We start from the raw sequence: 13,511 nt of genomic DNA on the forward strand, positions 1-13,511 counted from the left end.
TATGTTAATAACAGGCTCCACAGTGGAGACGTTACTGGTGCCCACTTCAGCAAATCAATGAACAATGGGACAACGACAGTGCTACAGTGCTAATTGTTCGGTAAATTTTAATTGAATTCACCTGTATTCTGTAGAAAGGGGCTTGCAAGAGAATATAGAACATACAAAGAATAGAAAGGGAAAAGATATATCATTTTATATTGTGCTAGAGAAGGCACTGATTAGAATAATCCTGGCATTTACATGTAATATTAACTAGCAGTATGAACCTTGCTGTTATAAAAATTTTTTTAGACGTCGTGTATTCAGTTATTATGTAAGGAGTTTGGACTCATAAGTACTGAAGACCCTCCAGGAAATAGGATTACATAATAAAGAATTTCTACAAAACGGGATTGATTTAAAAAAGTAACATTTTTTCTACTACAAAAAATGAATAGCTTTTATTTTTTTACACAGGGGAAAGGAGTATGGAGTCAATATTGTAATAGTTTTGGTTATGAGATTTGGCATTACTTTTGAACATTAGATATTTTGCTCTAAGGTTTGATTACTGATACTTAAGGAAAATTACTACAGTAGCAAATACCATGATTTTTTAGGCTTACTAAAATGATGTGAACATGAGTTCACAAAGTGATAGGTAATAAACATGAAAGTTTCAGGAAATAGCTATTATAAATATTGAAGGAAATGAAAGCCTTTAATTTATCTTGTGCTGTGCCCATGGAATTGAGTGTATAACTTTAAAAAATGTAACTTTAATCTTACTTCAGGAATAAACAATGTGTTTGAGGTGAGTTTTTACTACTAAAGTTCCTATTATGTCAAGTCACTGAACCCGTTTTTCATTAACAAAGACTATTTTTCATTTTCTTTTTTTTTTTTTTTTTTTTTTTTTAATTTTATCACCATGTGGAAAGTTACAGAGTTCTCAGGTTTATGTCTCATTTATACCGTATTCAAACACCATCCCTTCACCAGTGCCCATATTCCACCATCAAAATCCCCGGTATACCCCCCGCCCTCCACCCCAACTGTATAGCTGATGAACCTCACTTTATTTTCTCTTCACCTTGATTAAGTTCCATATTTCAACACAAAACTCACTATTGTTGTGGAAGTTATATCCCCAAAAAAGATAACCCTAATAAGGAGGCATTTGATAATTAGTTTTCCATTCAAAGATTGTATGTTCTCAGGTGTTAGAAAAGGTCGCGCGGCCGCGTTAGCGGCCGCGCGGCTCGGAACTGTCCCAGTCCCGAATCCTGGAGCCGTGTTAGTTGCTGCTCAGTGGCGCCAGGGTTCCATCTGGAGAAGGTGTGGTGGCGGCACCTCCTCCTTCCGGCCCCCCGGTGTTGCTGGCCCCGACTCGGGTCCGGAGCATTTTCCAGGCCGCGTTGCTCACCAGAATGCCTGCCGCTTCTCTGTGGATTGTGGCATGAAGATGGCGCCGAGGGTGGGTCGAGGGCGTGACTTCCAGCGGCCGGGACCACTTGGAGTTTTGGGCTGGCGCTGCCCCACTCCAGTGGCCCCCGCGGCTCGGATCTGTCCCAGTCCCGAATCCTGGAGCCGTGTTAGTTGCTGCTCAGTGGCGCCAGGGTTCCATCTGGAGAAGGTGTGGTGGCGGCACCTCCTCCTTCCGGCCCCCCGGTGTTGCTGGCCCCGACTCGGGTCCGGAGCATTTTCCAGGCCGCGTTGCTCACCAGAATGCCTGCCGCTTCTCTGTGGATTGTGGCATGAAGATGGCGCCGAGGGTGGGTCGAGGGCGTGACTTCCAGCGGCCGGGACCACTTGGAGTTTTGGGCTGGCGCTGCCCCACTCCAGTGGCCCCCGCGGCTCGGATCTGTCCCAGTCCCGAATCCTGGAGCCGTGTTAGTTGCTGCTCAGTGGCGCCAGGGTTCCATCTGGAGAAGGTGTGGTGGCGGCACCTCCTCCTTCCGGCCCCCCGGTGTTGCTGGCCCCGACTCGGGTCCGGAGCATTTTCCAGGCCGCGTTGCTCACCAGAATGCCTGCCGCTTCTCTGTGGATTGTGGCATGAAGATGGCGCCGAGGGTGGGTCGAGGGCGTGACTTCCAGCGGCCGGGACCACTTGGAGTTTTGGGCTGGCGCTGCCCCACTCCAGTGGCCCCCGCGGCTCGGATCTGTCCCAGTCCCGAATCCTGGAGCCGTGTTAGTTGCTGCTCAGTGGCGCCAGGGTTCCATCTGGAGAAGGTGTGGTGGCGGCACCTCCTCCTTCCGGCCCCCCGGTGTTGCTGGCCCCGACTCGGGTCCGGAGCATTTTCCAGGCCGCGTTGCTCACCAGAATGCCTGCCGCTTCTCTGTGGATTGTGGCATGAAGATGGCGCCGAGGGTGGGTCGAGGGCGTGACTTCCAGCGGCCGGGACCACTTGGAGTTTTGGGCTTATTTTTCATTTTCTAAATCTCTACAACACCTTTCCCACAGTTTGAATAATTATAAATTACTTAGGTTATTTTTTATTTAGTTGCAATCTTAAATTATATTACTGTGTCTTTCCTTTCAGCGAGGTTAAGAAAGCTTTGCTAAATCCAATTCTTTATAAATCTAAAACAATTCACAGAATATTGTATTGTAACAAAACTTTTGTATATGTATGCAACATAAAATATAAGCTAATTTATGAGTTATGATTTTGTGTTTGTCTTTCATTTTTCTGTTTCATTGACTTATCTGTTATCTGGCTTTTATTATTAAGTTTATAGTACAGATGTAAGGAAATAGTGAATAGATATACTTGAAAACTATTGAGATTATTTCATATATTGTTAGTGTTTTATTCACTGATTTTCAAAGGTTAGAAGATCTTATAATAGCTGAAAATGCCTTTCCAGTTTTTCATTAAGTTAGGTGGAAATGGGATGGTAAACAGTTTTATGAATCACGAATCATGAAATCCAGTTGATCGTCGAGTGGCTCGAGCGGTCTCTACATTTGTCCTATCCCTGAGATTTTAGAAGCCTCTAAAGGCTTCAGGGTCAGGGGAATGAGATTCAGTTGGTTACTGGCTTTGGCATATAGATACACCATGGGAAGCTTTCAAGGCTGTCCCAGTGTGGGCAGGAAGCTCTCAGTAGCTTGCAAGTTTCTCCCAGAGGGAAAAGTAGGTTATAAGATATCGCGGGGCCACTTTGTGCGCTTCTGGGAGCTTGCTTTTAAGTCTCTGGATGTTGGCCATTGATGGGATTACACACACCTGGGTTTCTCTGCCGGTACCTTCATGCGTGAGGCCCATCCGAATGTGTGGAGAGGGGCCTCGAGCATGGCTGTGGCTAGGTTCCGGGGTCTTTGGCCACTGGAAGCTCTGCTCAGGGCAGGGAGGGAAGCTGGAACCCATCCCCTCCAAGGGGCCCCGGGGAAGACAAAGACAGCCAGGTATGCGGGCAAGAGACTCTCTTTATGAATAGCACTATTTATATTTCAGTGAAAAATGAGATTTTTCTAGATTGACTGTATTATACGGGTATGTGAAAAATAAGATATACAGAAAAATTTAGGGAAAGCTAATAATATATTTTAAATTCAATCAGTAGATTTTTCATGATTGGTTAACATTTTTTGTGTGACTAGAATATTGAAGATTATTTCATAGTTATACTTTAATGTATGGCTGTAAGTACTTCAGTTTATTACATTTTTGTTTCTAAGACAGTGTGGCTAAAAATAAATTCATTATTTTCCTTCCATGCCTACTTACCATTTATTCTTTTTTTAAAAAAAATATTTTTAATTAGTGAGTCACAGTGAGGGTACAGTTACAGATTCACACATTTTCGTGCTTGTTTTTCTCTCATGCAATGTTTAAGAGCTCATCCCTCCACCAGTGTCGATTTTCCACCACCCATGAACCAAATATCCCTCCCACCCTCCCAGTCCCATCCCCCTACCCCACCCCACCTCTGTAGCGGTGCATTCCAGTTTGATATCTCTCTTTCCTTTTGGGTGTTGTGGTTCCAAATAAGGGTATTGAGTGGTCATCCTGTTCAGTCTCTAGTCTACTTTCAGTATGCATCTCCCTTCCGCGCAGGATCTCTAATCACATATTACTTGGTGTTCCCCTCTCTATCTGGGATGACTTTCCCCCAGCGTGTGAAGCCAGCTTCCAAGCTATGGAGCCAACCTCCTGGTATTATATACTACTATTCTTGGGTATTAGTCTCCTACTCTGTTGTTCTATATTCCACAGATGAGTGCAATCTTTCTATGTCTGTCCCTCTCTTTCTGGCTCATTTCACTTAGCATGATACTTTCCATGTTGATCCACTTATATGCAAAGTTCATGACTCCATCCTTTCTAACTGCTGCATAGTATTCCATTGTATAGATATACCGAAGTTTCTTTAACCAGTCATCTGTTCTCGGGCACTCAGGTTTTTTCCAGATTCTGGCTATTGTAAACAGTGCTGTGATGAACATATAAGTGCAGATGTCCTATACAATGGAATACTATGCAGCTGTTAGAAAAAATGAGGTCATGACGTTTGCATATAAGTGGATCAACATGGAAAGTATCATGCTAAGTGAAATGAGTCAGAAAGAGAGAGACAGACATAGAAAGATTGCACTCATCTGTGGAATATAGTTTAATAGACTATAAGACTAACGCACAAGAATAGTAGAAATAAGTACCAGAAGGTTGTCTCCATGGCTTGGAGGCTGGTCTCTCATTCTGGGTAACTCAGGGAAGGGAACACCAAGTAAAATGTGGTTAGAGGTCATGTGGGGGAAAGATGATGCGGGCCGAATATAGACTAGAGACTGAACACAATGGCCACTCAACACCTTTATTGCAAACCACAACACCTAATCAGAGAGAGAGAACAAAAGGGAATACCCTGCCATAGTGGCAGGGTGGGGTGGGGGGAGACGGGACTGGGGAGGGGGGGAGGGATGTTGGGTTTACTGGTGGTGGAGAATGGGCACTGGTGAAGGGATGGGTTATTGAACTTTGTATGGGGGAAACATGAGCACAAAGATGTATGGATCTGTAACTGTACCCTCAAGATGAGTCTTTAATTAAAAATAAATAAATAAATAAATAAAAATAATTTAAAAAAAATTAAAAAAATAAGTGCAGATGTCATTTCGACTATACTTTTTTGTTTCTCCAGGATATATTCCCAGAATTGGTATTGCTGGATCGAATGGAAGCTCAATTTCTAATTTTTTGAGAATCATCCATATTGTTTTCCAAAGGGGCTGGACCAGTCAGCATTCCCACGAGCAGTGGAGAAGGGTCCCCTTCTCTCCACATCCTCTCCAACAGCGGTTGCTTTTGTTCTTTTGCATGTGTGTCATTCTCTGTGGTGTGAGGTGGTATCTCATGATTGTTTTGATTTGCATCTTTCTGATTATTAGTGATGCAGAGCATTTTTTTTCATGTGCCTTTTGGCCATTTGTATCTCTTCCTTGGAAAAGTTTCTGTTCATTTCTTCAGCCCATTTTCTGATGGGGTTGGATGTTTTCTTCTTGTAGAGTTCAACCAGTGCTTTATATACCCTTGATATCAACCCTTTATCGGATGGGTATTGGGTAAATATCCTTTCCCATTCTGTAGATTGCCTTTGAATTCTGGTCACTGTGTCTTTTGCTGTGCAGAAGCTTTTTAGTTTAATATAGTCCTATTTGTTTATCTGTTTCTACTTGATTGCTTAGTTCCGTGTCATCTTTGAAGATACCTTTAGCTTCAATATCGTGAAGGGTTTTGCCTACCTTGTCTTCGATGTACCTTATGGATTGTGGTCTGATGTTGAGGTCTTTAATCCATTTTAATCTGATTTTTGTGCATGGTGTTGGGTCAAGGTCTAAGTCCATTATTTTGCATGTGGTTGTCCAGTTATGCTAGCACCATTTGTTGAAGAGACTTTCCTTGCTTCACTTCACATTTCTTGCCCCCTTATCAAAGATTAGATGATCATACATTTGGGGTTGGGTGTAGGGATATTCCCCTCTGTTCCATTGGTCTGTGGCTCTGCCTTTGTTCCAGTACCATGCTGTTTTAATTGTTACCGCTTTGTAGTAAAGTTTAAGGTTGGGGAGGGTGATGCCTCCCATCATCTTTTTCCCAAGAATTGTTTTAGCTACCCGTGGGCGTTTATTGTTCCATATGAATTTCAAGATTGCTTGATCCATTTCTTTGAAGAATGTCATGGGTATCCTTATAGGGATTGCATTAAATCTGTATAATGCTTTGAGGAGTATAGCCATTTTGACAATGTTGATTCTTCCCATCCATGAGCAGGGGATATGTTTACATTTCCTCATGTCCTCTTTTATTTCATGGAGTAGCATTTTATAGTTTTCTTTGTAGAGGTCCTTTACTTCTTTAATTAAGCTGATTCCAAGGAATTTGATTTTCTGGGACACAATTGTGAACGGGATTGCTTTTTTCATGTCCCTTTCCTCTGTCTCATTGTTTGCATATAGGAAGGCCATGGATTTTTGGGTATTGAGTTTATAGCCTGTGACTTTACTGTACAGGTCAATTGATTCTAAGAGTTTCTTACTAGAGCTTTTAGGCTTCTCTAGATATAGTATCATATCGTCTGCAAGTAGTGAGAGCTTGATTTCTTCCTTTCCTATCTGAATGCCCTTAATATCTTTTTCTTGCCCAATGGCTATTGCTAGTACTTCCATACTATATTAAAGAGAAGTGGTGAGAGTGGGCATCCTTCCTTGTCTTATCCCCGATCTTAGAGGAAAGGCCTTTAGTTTTTCCCCATTCATGATAATGCTTGCCACAGGTTCATGGTAGATGGCTTTGACTATCTTGAGGAAAGTTCCTCCAAAACCATTTTGGTGAGGGTTTTCATCATGAAAGGATGTTGGATCTTGTCAAATGCTTTCTCTGCATCTATTGATATGATAATATGGTTTTATCTTTATTTTTGTTGATATGATGGATTATGTTGATTGATTTTTGAATGTTAAACCATCCTTGTGTCCCCGAGATGAATCCCACTTGGTCATGGTGTATGATCTTTTTGATGAGTTGTTGGATTCTATTTGCTAATGTTTTGCTGAGGATCTTCGCATCGGTGTTCATCAGAGATATTGGTCTATAGTTTTCTTTGTTCGTGGTGTCTTTGTTTGCTTTTGGTATTAGAGAGATATGTGCCTCATAGAAACTGTTTGGAAGGGTTCCTGTCTTTTCAATTTCTTGGAAAAGTTTGAGGAGAACTGGCAACAAGTCTTCTGTAAATGTTTGGAAGAATTCACCAGTGAATCTGTCTGGTTCTGGGCTTTTGTTTTTGGGGAGACTTTTGATTACAGTTTCAATTTCCTTAATATTAATGGGTCTATTCACGTATTCCAAGTCTTCTTTGTTCAGTCTTGGGAGATTGTAGGAATCAAGGAATTCATCCATTTCTTTTAGGTTCTCTTGTTTTGTGGCATACAGACTTTCAAAGTAGTCTCTGATGATCTTTTGAATCTCCTCGGTTTCTGTTGTGATGTCCCTTTTTTCATTTCTCATTTGGTTTATTAGGGTTTCTCTCTCTCTTTCTTTGTGAGTCTTGCTAGCGGTTTATCAATCTTATTTATTTTCTCGAAGAACCAGCTCTTTGTTTCATTGATCTTTCGGATTGTTTTTCAGGTTTTCATATCATTAATTTCTGTTCTAATTTTTATTATTTCTTTCCTTTGATCTGTTTTGGGTTCCTTTTGCTGGTCCTCTTCTAAGATCTTGAACTGCAGAGTCAAGCTATCTACATAGGCCCTTTCTCCCTTCCTTAGGAAAGCTTGCAGAACTATAAATTTTCCCCTTAACACAGCTTTAGCCGCGTCCCATTGGTTCTGGTAGCTTGTGTCTTCATTCTCATTTGTTTCAAGGTAGTTTTTGATTTCTTCCTTGATTTTCTTCATGACCCACTCATTGTTCAATAGTGAGTTGTTTAATTTCCAAGTGTTTCATTTGGTTCTCTGTGTCTGTGTTTAATTAACTCCCATCTTCAGCGCATCATGGTCTGAAAAGATAGTTGATACAATTTTTATCTTCCCAATTCTATTAAGGTATAATTTGTGACCCATAACGTGGTCTATTTTGGAAAGCGTTCCATGTGCGCTGGAAAAGAATGTGTATTCTTTCTTTTTGGGGTGTATAGCCCTGTATAGGTCTATTAGCCCTGTCTCCTCCATTTCTTCCTTCAGAGCTATTGTTTCCTTGCTGAGTGTTGTTCTTTTCGATCTATCCAGAGGTGATAAGGGAGTGCTGAAGTCTCCAACTACTATCGTGGTGCTAGTTATGTCCCCCTTAAATTCTGTGAGGAATTCTTTTAAGTATTGTGCTGGTCGTTCATTGGGTGCGTATACATTTAATAGTGTGATTTCTTCCTGTTGTACATATCCCTTGATGAATAGAAAATGATCTTAGCTGTCTCTTCTGATCTTTTTCAGCCTGAAATCTATGTTGTCGGATACTAGTATGGCCACCCCTGCTTTTTTTTTGAGGGAGCTGTTTGCTTGCAGGATTGTTTTCCATTCTTTGATTTTGAGTCTGTGTTTGTTCTGACTATTCAGATGTGTTTCTTGTAGGCAGCGGAAAGTTGGGTTTAGTTTCTGAATCCATTTTGCAACTCTGTGCCTCTTGATTGGTGCATTTAGACCGTTAACATTAAGAGAAATTATTGTCATGGGATTTTTTGCCATTTTTCTGTAGGGTTTGTTGTACTTGTAGGTTTTTTCCTTGTCTTATAGTAGCGCTTTGAGTCCGTCTTTTATTTTATTTTTTTTTATTTTTTATTTTTTTTAATTTTTTATTGAGTCACCATGTGGGAAGTTACAAAGTTTTCAGGTTTAAATCTCAGTTATACAATGCTCGAATACCCATCCCTTCACCAGTGCTCATATTCCACCACCAAGAATCCCAGTATAGCTCCACCCCACCCCCTGTCTATGAAGTTCCTGAGCTGTTGCTTCTCTGTGAAATAGTGTATGGTTCCTTCAAGTTTAACTGAGAGTTTAGCTGGGTAAAGTATTCTTGGTGAGGCGTTCATTTCATTAAGTTTTTTCACTATATCCCACCATTGTCTTCGGGCTTGGAAGGTTTCTTCTGATAGGTCTGCTGTGAATCTAAGGGGTGCTCCTTTGTATATGATCTCCTTCTTTGATCTTGCTGCTTGCAGTATTGTGTCTCTGTCCATGGTATCCATCATTCTGACAATGATATGCTTTGGGGATTTTTTTATTTGGGCCCCTTTTAGCTGGCACCCTTTGGACTCCTTGGATCTGGATGCCCGCATTCTCTAGCTCTGGGAATTTCTTAGCAATGATGTCTTTGTGTTTTTTTCGTTGGGATTGGTTCCCTGTGCTTCTGGTACTCCAGTGATTCTTATGTTGTTTCTCTTGATGTCATCCCCTAAGACTCTAATTCATTCTAGAGCTATTTTGAGGTCTTTAGCCATTATTTGTTGTTGCCTATATGCTTTGTGCAGCTCATCTTCAAGCTCACTGATTCTGTTTTCGGCTGTAGTCATTCTACTATTGAGGGCTCCTACCGAGTTTTTTATTTCATCTACTGATTCTTTTAGTTGTGTCATTTCTGTTCATAGCTTTGAAATTTCTGCTCTCATTTCTTCCTGGATTATCTTAGTGGACCGTTCCAATGTTGCATCCATATCCTCCCTTAATTTATTGGATGTTCGTTCCATAGTTGCTTTGAGTTCGTGAACCATCTTCACGATTTCCTCTCTGAATTCTTTATCCAAGAGGAAGTTGTATTTCTGTGAAGTCGCTGCTGAGGTTACTGAGATACTTTCTTCGATCTCTCCTGGTGGTGGGAATTTACTCTGTTTCTTCATGTTGTTATGGGCTTTACTATCAGGCGCTCTCCTTAGCTTGGGAGGGGTCTCAACTGAAGACGTGGGGCTATGCTCTTTTTACAAAGGACTTTTATGTGCAGCTTGATGTGTTCACTGACAGTTTTTCTGAAATTAGGATAGGTTAGGTTAGTTGACTATTAACATATAATGACTATGATGACCAGGGTATTCTTCAGAGGAGTAGATTCTATCGATTATGGCCAAAGAACAATGCATGGAATGGGAAAAAACAACTGCAACTGCTCTGGAAAGAGGCCACGCCCACTTTGAGACCACGCCCCCTAAGATGAGGACACACCCTAACCTGGAGAATGGGGAGGGTCAGGGCCGGTAGGTGAGGTGGCCGAAAGGTGCCAGGTGAGGGTGGGGGTGTCAGAGCGAGCCCCAGACTGTGGGCAGGGGGCGGGGGAAGGGCTTCTACTCGACTTAACCATTTATTCTTATTTTGGAGAATGACCCTGAAGATAATCATTTACTTAAGTTAGATGTTAGTTGTTCTTCAGTAGTACCTACTTTGATCAGTTTCTAAATTAAGGTTTCTTAAATTGCCTTTGTGTGTGTGTGTGTGTTTGTGTTTATGCATATGTGTCTGCATCTGCTTACTTTGATTTCAGTCTTCCCTGTCACAACTGAGATTAGTCTTCAAGTATTTGATAATTGGAATGTAATGGCAGCCTCATTAGTCATCTACTTTCCAATAAAGTTCTGCATCCCCATCTTTACCTTTCTCAAGCAATCTTTCTACAGGGAGAGCTGATAAAATTACTCATTTAGCCCCTCACACTTTAGGAATTCTTAAGGGACTCAACTGATACGAAGGGCTTCTTTATGATGCTGCAAGATTTATTGGAAGCATTTAATCTTGGTTCAGACCCACTTCACCCTCATTACCTGACCTCTTGGAAGTTTAAATATTGATTGTTTAATTTTTAAAAGGAGTTTAATCATAACCACTTCCCCTGTATGATCATTGTGGAGGTTTTTATTACTACAGTGCTTAGTACTTGTCTGGCTGTTAGCTGTTGATGTAATTCTTCAGGCTTTTTGTTCTCCGTTGCCTTTCCTCCCTGTATAGGAATATCTAAAGTAGTTGTACATTTTTTTTTTAGTAGCGGGGCACTCCTGGCAGTGCTCAGGGGACCACATGCAAGGCAAGCACCCTGCTTGCTATACTACCTCTTTGGCCCCTTGTAGTTTTTGTAATTGAATATTTACTATGTTTCCGCACTACATCAAAAGCTTTTCTAGGAATAGATGAACTGCCTTTTTTTCAGTTTAATCTTTGTATTATACTTGGTATTTTGTGTCAGCTCACTGTGGAAACTTTTATCCTGATATTTTATTAAAGATTAAAAGACATAAATTATATATTGAAAATTGTTATTTATATTGGTGTTTTAAAGAAATTTTTCAGAGACTTAAAAGCAAACTCCCAGAAGATATCGTATAACCTACTTCTCCCTCTGGGAGAAACTGGCAAGCTACTGAGAGTTTCCTGCCCACATGGGAGAGCCTCGAAAGTTTCCCATGGTGTTACTGCCAAAGCCAGTAACAAGCTGGGTCTCATTCCCCTTATCCTCCAACGCGGCATCATCGGGAAGGCCGAGTAGAGAGAGGCTTCTATAATCTCAGGGATAGGATGAATGGAGAAGTTACTGAGACTGCTCAAGAAATTCAACGATCAACGGGATGATGATGATGATGATGATAATGATGATGATGATGATATTGGAGTTCTTAAGAAATTTTCTAGGCACTGGATTTATAAATCTTTGCCTCATTTTACCTGTCATGGTGATTTTCAATTAATAAACACTCAGAAATATTTATTTTACCTATTTTTGAAATAAAAATTGGAAGCTAAATATGGATAATGGAAGTGGGTATGGGATATAGTTGTTTTGGTAGCAATACTAGTTTTCATATTTCATTTTCACTACAGTTGAAAAGGAGGAGAAAATTCTACACTGCAAAACTTTTTTTTTTCCTTTTTTGATCACACCTTGCGATACTCAGGGGTCACTCCTGGAATAACTGAGGAATTACTTTTGGCGTTGCTTGGGGAACCAAATGGAATGCTGGGAATCAAACCTGGATCAGTTGCTTACAATGGCTCTGGCCCACTGCACATCTTTTGAGCCTAATAAGCTTTCTTTTTTTTTTTTTCTTTTTGGGTCATGCCCAGTGATGCTCAGGGGTTACTCCTGGCTCTGCACTCATGAATTACTCCTGGCAATGCTTGGGGGACCATATGGGATGCCAGGGATGGAACCTGCAAGGCAAACACCCTACCCATTGTGCTATCGCTCTGGCCCCTAACAACCAACCTCCCCTCCTCCCTCCCTCCCTCCCTTTTTCTTCTCTGTATTTATTTGATTTTCTTCACCTTAGCCATTGATGTAATTCTTCAGGCTCATTGTTCAAGCCATTGAGAGAGCTAAGATATAAAAAAGAAAAGACTAAAACATTAGAAGCTTCTGATTCTTTTTTGTGTAAGATGTATTTTCTCATAACAGTTTAAATTAGAATTAACTCATTTATCAGTTTGCCAATGAAATGTACTATTTAATTCCTGCTTTGTTTAGGTGCCCTTTAGATTATATTAGTCTTGGGTTTTATCATGGAAAAATTTAAAAAGCAATTTTTTTATTTCAAGATAGATTTTAAGAATATTATTTACACACTGTAATATTACTAGTGAACTTTGTAAAAGCAAGCCAAAGGTTAGTATCACTCTATGAATGGTCTTCATATAATTGATTCACATGATCACAAAAGGGCTGAAAAGTTCTAAGAACTGTCTTTGCAGCTGGAAAAAGACTAAAGAAATCTGGTGGTATAATTTTGTAGGTCCGAGAGTCAAAGAATTGATGGCATTAATTCCAGTCCAGGTTTAAAGTTCTGACAAACCAAGATCATGAAGGGCAGGGGAAGATCAAAGTCCAAGCTCAAAGCCAGAAACCAAGTTTGGTCTATCTCCACTTTTAAAAAGCAATTTTTAATCATGGGTTGAAGATGTTTTTCTTGCTATAATTGGTACTGATTTTTTGTATGACTTAAGATTTATTTCCTGTAATTTAATAATAAGGTGGAATGATATATAAACTATGTCTCAGTAAATGCTGTTAAAAATTTCACAAAGCTTAAGGCAAACACTTATTGTTTGTCTTGTTTTGCATCATTTTGCAAATAGAGAACTTACACCTGACATTTTCTTTTCTATGAAAAAAACCTTCTTTTCATAGTACTCCTACACTTGCTAGGGCATAGAGATAACTTTGTTTTCCAAATTGCTATTTGGTCCTTGTAAAAATCCTATTTTGTTTTATTTGGGACTGGTTTTATTATTATTTTAAAAAATTTTAAACCCCATTTGAAATAATTATCCCCGTTATTCAGGTAAAACTCTTTGCAAAATTGTTTTGTATATGATAGATTTTTTTAAGTTGAATCATAGTTAGATGCAGTTATGAAGTGGTTTTTGATTGGGTTTCAGTCAGAAGATGTTCCAACACCTGTTCCTTCCTAGAGTACATCTCCCACCACCAATATACTCAGTTTCCTTCCTACGGCAGGCACATTTCTTCTCTTTCTTTCTGTCCTCATAATGGCAAAGAATCTAACTACCTTCTCTCACTCCCATAGTTTCATGCATAATCTGGCACATAAAATTA

General features: G+C 40.3%; 1 protein-coding gene across 3 annotated transcripts in view; it reads left to right on the forward strand.

The window, feature by feature from the left end:
• MACROD2 (mono-ADP ribosylhydrolase 2) overlaps nt 1–13,511 on the forward strand; it is a 2,262,400-nt gene that overhangs the window by 42,121 nt on the left and 2,206,768 nt on the right. The gene's annotated exons all lie outside the window — the stretch shown is intronic.

This window comes from Sorex araneus, chromosome 3 (genome assembly GCF_027595985.1).
Source record: "Sorex araneus isolate mSorAra2 chromosome 3, mSorAra2.pri, whole genome shotgun sequence".
In the NCBI taxonomy this organism is placed as follows: Eukaryota; Metazoa; Chordata; class Mammalia; order Eulipotyphla; family Soricidae; genus Sorex; species Sorex araneus.